The following is a 7,264-nucleotide window of genomic DNA, read 5'->3' on the forward strand; positions in this document are numbered from 1 at the left end:
TGGTGGTAAGGTCTCAGGCCCAAAATGGACGTGTGCTGATTTTGTTTTTGCCACACGTCCATTTTTGGCAAAAAAAAAAAGACCTTTTTTGCAGGTGTGAAAAATGGACCTGCACGCATCCAATACACATTCCTACACTAGCACAGGCCATTTTTCAACGCGCCTTAGTAAAAGGGCCCCATAATGATCCCCTAGTGTTTGCTTTAACAGCAGGTAAGATTTAACAGCTGCAAAATTCCCTGACTACAAAAGTCAACTTAAAATAAACTGGAAGATGTTTGAAAATGTTTTACGGAAGTATTCCATTTATCACAATAGTGTACTACCTGTGAAGTTAATCTAAAAATATAATAATGACCTTAGAAAGCATGATATATTTATTTTTAATGGATATTAGGTTTTTGACATTCATAAAAATGGTCGTGAGTTAGGGAAAAAAATCATAACTAATACCAACCAAAAGTTATTCTGTATGGTGTCATCTTCAAACTAACATTTTTGTTGATGACAACCAAATTGAATAAACTAATAAAATAAAAGTTTTAGTTTTTGTTCATTTCGGCTCCCTGCAAGGAAATCTACAATGGTACATTGTTTATAGTATGCCTGTACTCTTCCAATACTACACTGTTGAGTGGAAGCCATCTTAGACAACTTTTGAGAAGATCTGTAGCAACCATTATCTCTGTTCTTTTCTCATCATGCCTTTGGAAGGAACTACAAAAGTTTATTTGATGTAAAGTATAAATATCAGACTTTTATATTCAGATGTTTCACATTCTTCACACTTAGGTGATATTTTACCTACTTGTTGAGGTTTGTCCTAGTTGTGTCTCACTAAAAAGTTGAATGGATACAATTCCATAAATGTTAATGTGCTTTTGTGTATTTCTTCAAATTTTTATAAAGATGGTAGTAAGTCAATACATTTTTTTGGACCTGTGTATTATTTGTCCATAAATTTCACAATGCTGACTTTGAGAAATTATAATATAGCAGGTTAAAAACTAGATGATTGTGATACCAATTATTTCTTTACTTTTCTCCTCCCTTTTTTGTTACTTCTGATTTTATGGCACATAGTTTAATTATAATAGCTATTCCTTTATCCAGCATTGAATTTTTGGATGGTTGCATATAAGGAAAAGATGGAGCATTATTTTTCAAAAAGGATTTCCTAAAATCAAATATTTTACAAGTTGTTTATGATACATATTATCATTATCAGGTATACTGTATTTTCTGAAAATGCCTATGTTAAGGTATATCTAGTTCTGTCTTAACACAGAAAACAACCGATATATTTATCTAAACAATTAAAACCTAGTAGTTTTTAATTGGTTTTAGGCCAGGTGCATTAATAATGTCATACAGACATAGTTTTGGTGCTTAGTAGAGAGAGAGAGAAAATACTTAAGGTCAGTCTTCAAGAACTTAATTTTAAAAGAAAGATTTAGAATTCTGTAGATGGAGTGGCAGAGCTAAGCTCAGTATTCAGATTTTTTAAGTTTTTTTTTTTTCATAATAATGTGATTAAAAGCTCTTTTGAAAGGATTATAGTAATGGATTATTACTATTGATGACATAAGAACTTGTTTTATTAAAGAATATGCTAGTGTACATTGCCTGACCAAATAAGTAAAATTGAAAAGAGATACATACAAATCCTATATTAATAGAAGTTTAAATAGAAATTGCTGTCTATAAGGCACCAGTATGTAATCTTTGTATAACCTTTGGATCCATTCCTAGCAATTTGTCAGCCTTTCATTCTTCATAGGTGGATATAAATATGCAAAACTTGTAGGAGACTAATAACGCTTCTACTGTTCTTGAAGGTACTTCAGACTGACTAAAAGCTGCATAATGTATTCCAGTAAAGCACAGAAGTAAGCTGTTTTTGAGTCAAAGATACAATCTATATGTACAATCCTGAAAATCAACTTGAAATTCACTGTATCATACAGATTATATTTATTTTATTTCATTTATAATTTGCCTTTCCAAAACATTGCACCAGGTGGAGTACCATATACAAAATGCAAAGCAGTTAGGTATACCCTTTGCAGCAAACTGATAATTGCAGCATCTTTTTGTAGCCATTCCTTACACAGTGTTGTTTTCTAAGTCTATTTGTTGAGGGTTTTTCAGATTTTATAGGTGGGGGGATATCTCCAAGCATTTTTGTAGACCAGCTTGGCTCCTGCGGGTTTTTTTTGGTTTGCTTTTTTGTTTTTGTTTGTTTTTCTTACCCACCTAATTCTTAGGATTCATAGGGCTGGGTTTTTTTATTTCTTCACCCCCCCCCCCCCCCCCCCCCCCCCAAGCATTGTTAGAAAATAGCATAAGAGCATTTATTTCAGCCCTTAGTTTTTTAAACTGGTCATTTTCTTAACTTTTGTGGGTACATTTTTATGGATATGCACTTTTTAATTTTCTTTTTAACTGCATTATTATTGGACTCTGCACTGTTGAATTTTGATCTTCCTTTTTGGTTTTTTAAGAGAAGGAAGGTAAACAAATGACTATATCTTTTCTGTTTTGTGGCAAATATTTTGGGTGGTATGTGTACTTGTCAATTAGAGCAATCAAGATTGCAGAAACCAGCTAATGCTTCATGGCATAAACTAATACAGATTGCTGCTTTTGAGATGCTGTTGTGAATCGTTTTCCTTCAGAACATGCTCTTTTCACCAAGGAGTTTTGCCACAGATTGGGAGCAAAATCTTACTGAATATGTTTTACTTTACTTAATTTGTCAAAGGTAATACGCCTTTAGTTTTGATATTAAATCCTGTGGATTTTTTTTTGTAAGGTGTTTTTCAGCCTAATTAATAATAACAATTTCTCCACCTACTACTTTTGGAATAAGTAAGGTCTCATGTGGAAAACATTGATTCATATTGGATCTCTGGGTATACTGTCTTCCAGTATAAAATGGTTGGGAAGGATCATTTTGTTTTGTATATTGAGTATTAGTAATGCCTTGCACAGAATATAATTTCATTGCCTATTTACAGACTTTTTATAATTAAAATATTCTGCTGTATCTACAATGGTTAGCAATATGAAGGTTGAATTTGGGGACTCATTTATTGTAATATAGTTAAAGTCTTGAATTTTCACCAAGTATGAATATGATCATGTTTGGGTTTCTCACAGTACCGATAACACTATTAGAAAGATCTCATTGTTTTGTTTTTAGTAATGTAGCTCATTACTGCTTTAGGACATTTTGAGTATTAAGATTCTCATGACAATGTGCTGTTTGTTTCTACATAAAATATAAGCAGAAATGTAAGAGAGAAAATGTGGAGGTAACACATGGTGGATTCTTCAGTCTCTCTATCCCATACTCAGGTCGCCATTATACCCGCTTATTTATGTCTCCAGTAATCTTTCATACTTCCCTTATTGTCTTCCCATCTTTATCCAGTTTTCTTCCCCTTCTTCGCCTTACCTGTGTGTTCTCACTTTTCTACCTTCTTTTTTTTTCTCCCTCACATTCCCTTGCTTTCTTCTCCCTCTTGATCTTCCTAATACTTTCCTCTCCTCCTCTGCTTTCTTTCCATTTCTCCTGTGTTCTTTTCCCATCTAGAACTCACTTCCATCTTTTCTTCCACATTTATCTCATGTCCCTTGAGCTATAACAGAATCATTATTAGTAAGCATGGTAGTATAGTGACACATTGAAATTGTGGTCTTCTGGACCTATAGTTGCTCTTCTTCCCCCACAATGTTCTTGTATAGAAAAGAAGCAAGTACCTGTTGGGAGGAAGAGCTGCTATAGGTACACAGATTGCCAATTCTTACTACATAGTTATGCTGTTGGCCTGAAAATGTTGCTAGAAGGAGAAGCACATGTGGATCCCATTTCAACCCTGGATTTGCTTTACCAGTGGCCAGTGAATGGAGTCTACCAGCTACTCCCTCTGTTATCTCACTAAAACAGGATATATAGAATTGCCATTAGTGGCACACTTCAAGCTCTGCTATTGTGTATATATCTGCTCACCATGTCTTTTTAAATGTGTAACTAAATTGTGTTTTTACTTGTTTCTAATTATATTTTAAAAGCTCTCTATTCTATTTTTTTCTAGGAGTTAACTAAATAAGTCTTAAAATGAAGTTAGTTACCTGTAGTAGGTGTTCTCAGGAGACAGCAGGATTTGAATCCTTACAAATGGGTGATGGCACCAACAGAGCCTGGTGCAGGAAATGGTACTCCATAAACCTTTCAAGAAGCGTTTGGGCCATCTCACTTAGCATGCTCACCTATTCCTGCCTGCTGTTGTCACATGGTAACTCCTTAGTGTATCACCTGCTAGAGGAATACAGCTCCTTGGGGAGATGAGAGATTTGTGTGGATTCAAGTTCTGCTATCTTTGGAAGAACATCTTCAACAGGTAAGTAACCTCATTTTCTTCAAAGACAAGCAGGACTATGAATTCTCATGCATGAGACTCCCTAGCTGCAGGGCCCTCAACAGAAAAAGGGGAAGAACACAACAAGTGTTGCCACAACAGGCAGACACCAATATTTTTAATGGTAGGCCATTTTGTATCTCCCCCCCCCCCCCCCCCAGCCTGGAACTGAAAGAGAATAGCCTGGGTGATGGATTCTAAACCCCAAATTGATTCTGGATATTTGGCCAAACCTACTGTTGTGTTGGGAGTCTTGATCAAGGCAGTAGTAGGATGGAAAATATGTCTATGACTTCAGCTCTACAAATCTCTTCTATGAAAACTGATCTCAAATGGGTTACTGATGCAGCCATAGCTCTGACATTGTAAGCAGGGCATGACCTTCTGGAGTCAGCCCAGCCTGAGCATAATTGAAGGAAATATAGTTTGGCAGCCAGTTGGAAAGTGTCCATTTGCAAATGGCAACCTTCCATCCTGTTTAGGTCAAAAGAAACAAAAAGCTGTGTGGACTTCCTATGGGTTTTAGTCTGCTCCATATAAAAGGCCAAGACTCCAAAGTCTGTAGTGTACTTTCACCTTTTTGAAGAAAAAGGTTTATTAGAGCTATTGACTGGTCAAGGTGGAACTCAGCAGAACTTTAGGAAGGAACTTCGAATGATTCCACTAGAACCATTATTATTGAAAAACTTAGTGTAAGGTGGATCAGTCGCCAGGGCCCTGCATGTTGAAGTAACTGCCACCAAAAAAAATAAGACCTTGTACGTCATGTACTTCAAGATATCTAGTGGCTCTAAAGAGGCTTTCATCAACTTAGTAAGAGCAAACTTGTGATGGAGGCTTAATGGGAGGTTTCATAAATAGCAAGCCCTGCATAAAGCGAACAACTAAAGTCTATACAAAAGTGGGCTTGCCCTCTACCTAATGATGATAAGCTCCAGTTGCACAAAGGTGAACCCATACTCTTGAGATCTGCCTCTGATAATGTAGAAGGTATTGAAACAGTGTTTGTGTTAGAGCAAGTGAAGGGATCTACAGCCTTGCCCTCACACCAGACAACGAACCTCTTCTATTTGAACTCATTTACTCTTGTAATGGAATCCTTTCTGGCAGCTAGGAAGATGCAAAACACTGTTAAGCAAGTTTAGGGAAGAAAATGTTAACCTCTCAGCATCCAAACTGTGAGAGCTAGGGATTCTGTATTGGGATGCAACAGAGTACCCTACTGATGCATGATCAGTGTTGGAAAATACTCTTGTCTCATTCGACTCCTGATGGAAAGGTCCAGCAGGAGTGGGAGCCACAATTATCTCAGCCAATAAGGTGCTATGAGAATTCTGGTTCCTTGATCTTGCTTGAACTTCAGAATAATTGTTACTATATGCATACAGAAGGCCCTCTCCCCAATGTAGGAAGAAGGCTTCCAAGGCTAGTATGCTGTGCAATCCTAACCTGGAGTAAACTGAAGAACTTTGTTATTGAATAGAGTAGCAGAGAGATCTATCAAGGGAGTGCCCCACTCCCTTAAAATTTTGTGTACAGTTTGTTCTCCAGTGATCACTCATATAGCCATGCAACTCAACTCATTTTCCTGCCAGATATGTGCCTGAAGCACATTCCATGAGAAATGGCCTGTTTCCAAGTCTGAAAGTCTTCCAACAGAGAAGACACAATCTCATTCTTCCCTGCTTGTTCATATAATACATGGCCATCTAGTTGTCAATTTCAACCAGAATGACCTTGTTGGACATCCAATCTCTGGAAGCTTTTAGAGCATTCCAAATAGCTCTTAGCTCTTGGAAGTTTATCTGATTAAGTTTTTCCTGAGCAGACCACACAGGCTGGGTGTGAAGCCCATCCAGATGAGCTCCCCATTTGGACTTATCTGTCATAAGGGTTTCTAGAGTCAGAAGAATTTGGAAGGGGGTTCTTTTTGCCAAATTGAATTGGTTCATCCATCAGGACAGAGAGTCCTATTAAGGACTGTTGACAGATATGACATCCTGGAGCTTTGCTGTAAACTGAGTCCATTGAGGGGATAAGGCAGTGCCATAGGAGTAACGTGGACTGCTGAGGCCATGTGTTCAAACATCCTCAACATTTGGCCAGCTAACACTTGCTGACTCCTGAATTTCCTCCACAGTGGAAATCAAGTTGAATATCCTTTTCTGTGGAAGAAAGGCAGTTGCTTGAGTCATGTCTAGCAAGACTCCTATGAGTTCCAATTTCTGTGTTAGTTTTACATGTGACTTTGGATAATTTATAATGAACCTTAATAACTCCAACACCCAAATGGACCCTGGGGCCTACCTTACAAGCATTGATGGTTCAGTGCTGCTATCAGAGCAGGAGCAATACCTACTCATTCCTGTCCCTGCTGGCTCCGTTGTCAAAATTGTTGCCAAAATGTCAAGCAGCAGTCTCAGGAGACTGCTGTTGAAGTTGCCACAGCCATTTTCAGAATGAATTAAAATTAATCCCAAAATAAATGCTCTGGTGATAATCTACTAAATACAAGATAAACCAAAAGCTGAAAACATGGATGCTGGGGTTCAACTAAAAGATTGGCTGCACATCTGACCCTTACTGATGTCATTCACTAAATCATGAATAATATTGTATTGGAGGGCTCTCAGAGTATTTACTCACCCAAAATATGAGAAATTACACATACATGTGTAAATCTCAAAGGGTGGTTGAGCTTCTCAATCATAGAGCCTCTCCGTGGTTTTTATTTAAAAAATTTTTATATTTGTGCGTTTCCTTCACAAAAACCACTATAGTGCTCTTTAAAGTGCTAAATCAATGTCAGTTGTGCTCGTCAATTTCATACCCCTAGTTCC

The sequence above is a fragment of the Microcaecilia unicolor genome, chromosome 1, assembly GCF_901765095.1.
Source record: "Microcaecilia unicolor chromosome 1, aMicUni1.1, whole genome shotgun sequence".
Taxonomy (NCBI): domain Eukaryota; kingdom Metazoa; phylum Chordata; class Amphibia; order Gymnophiona; family Siphonopidae; genus Microcaecilia; species Microcaecilia unicolor.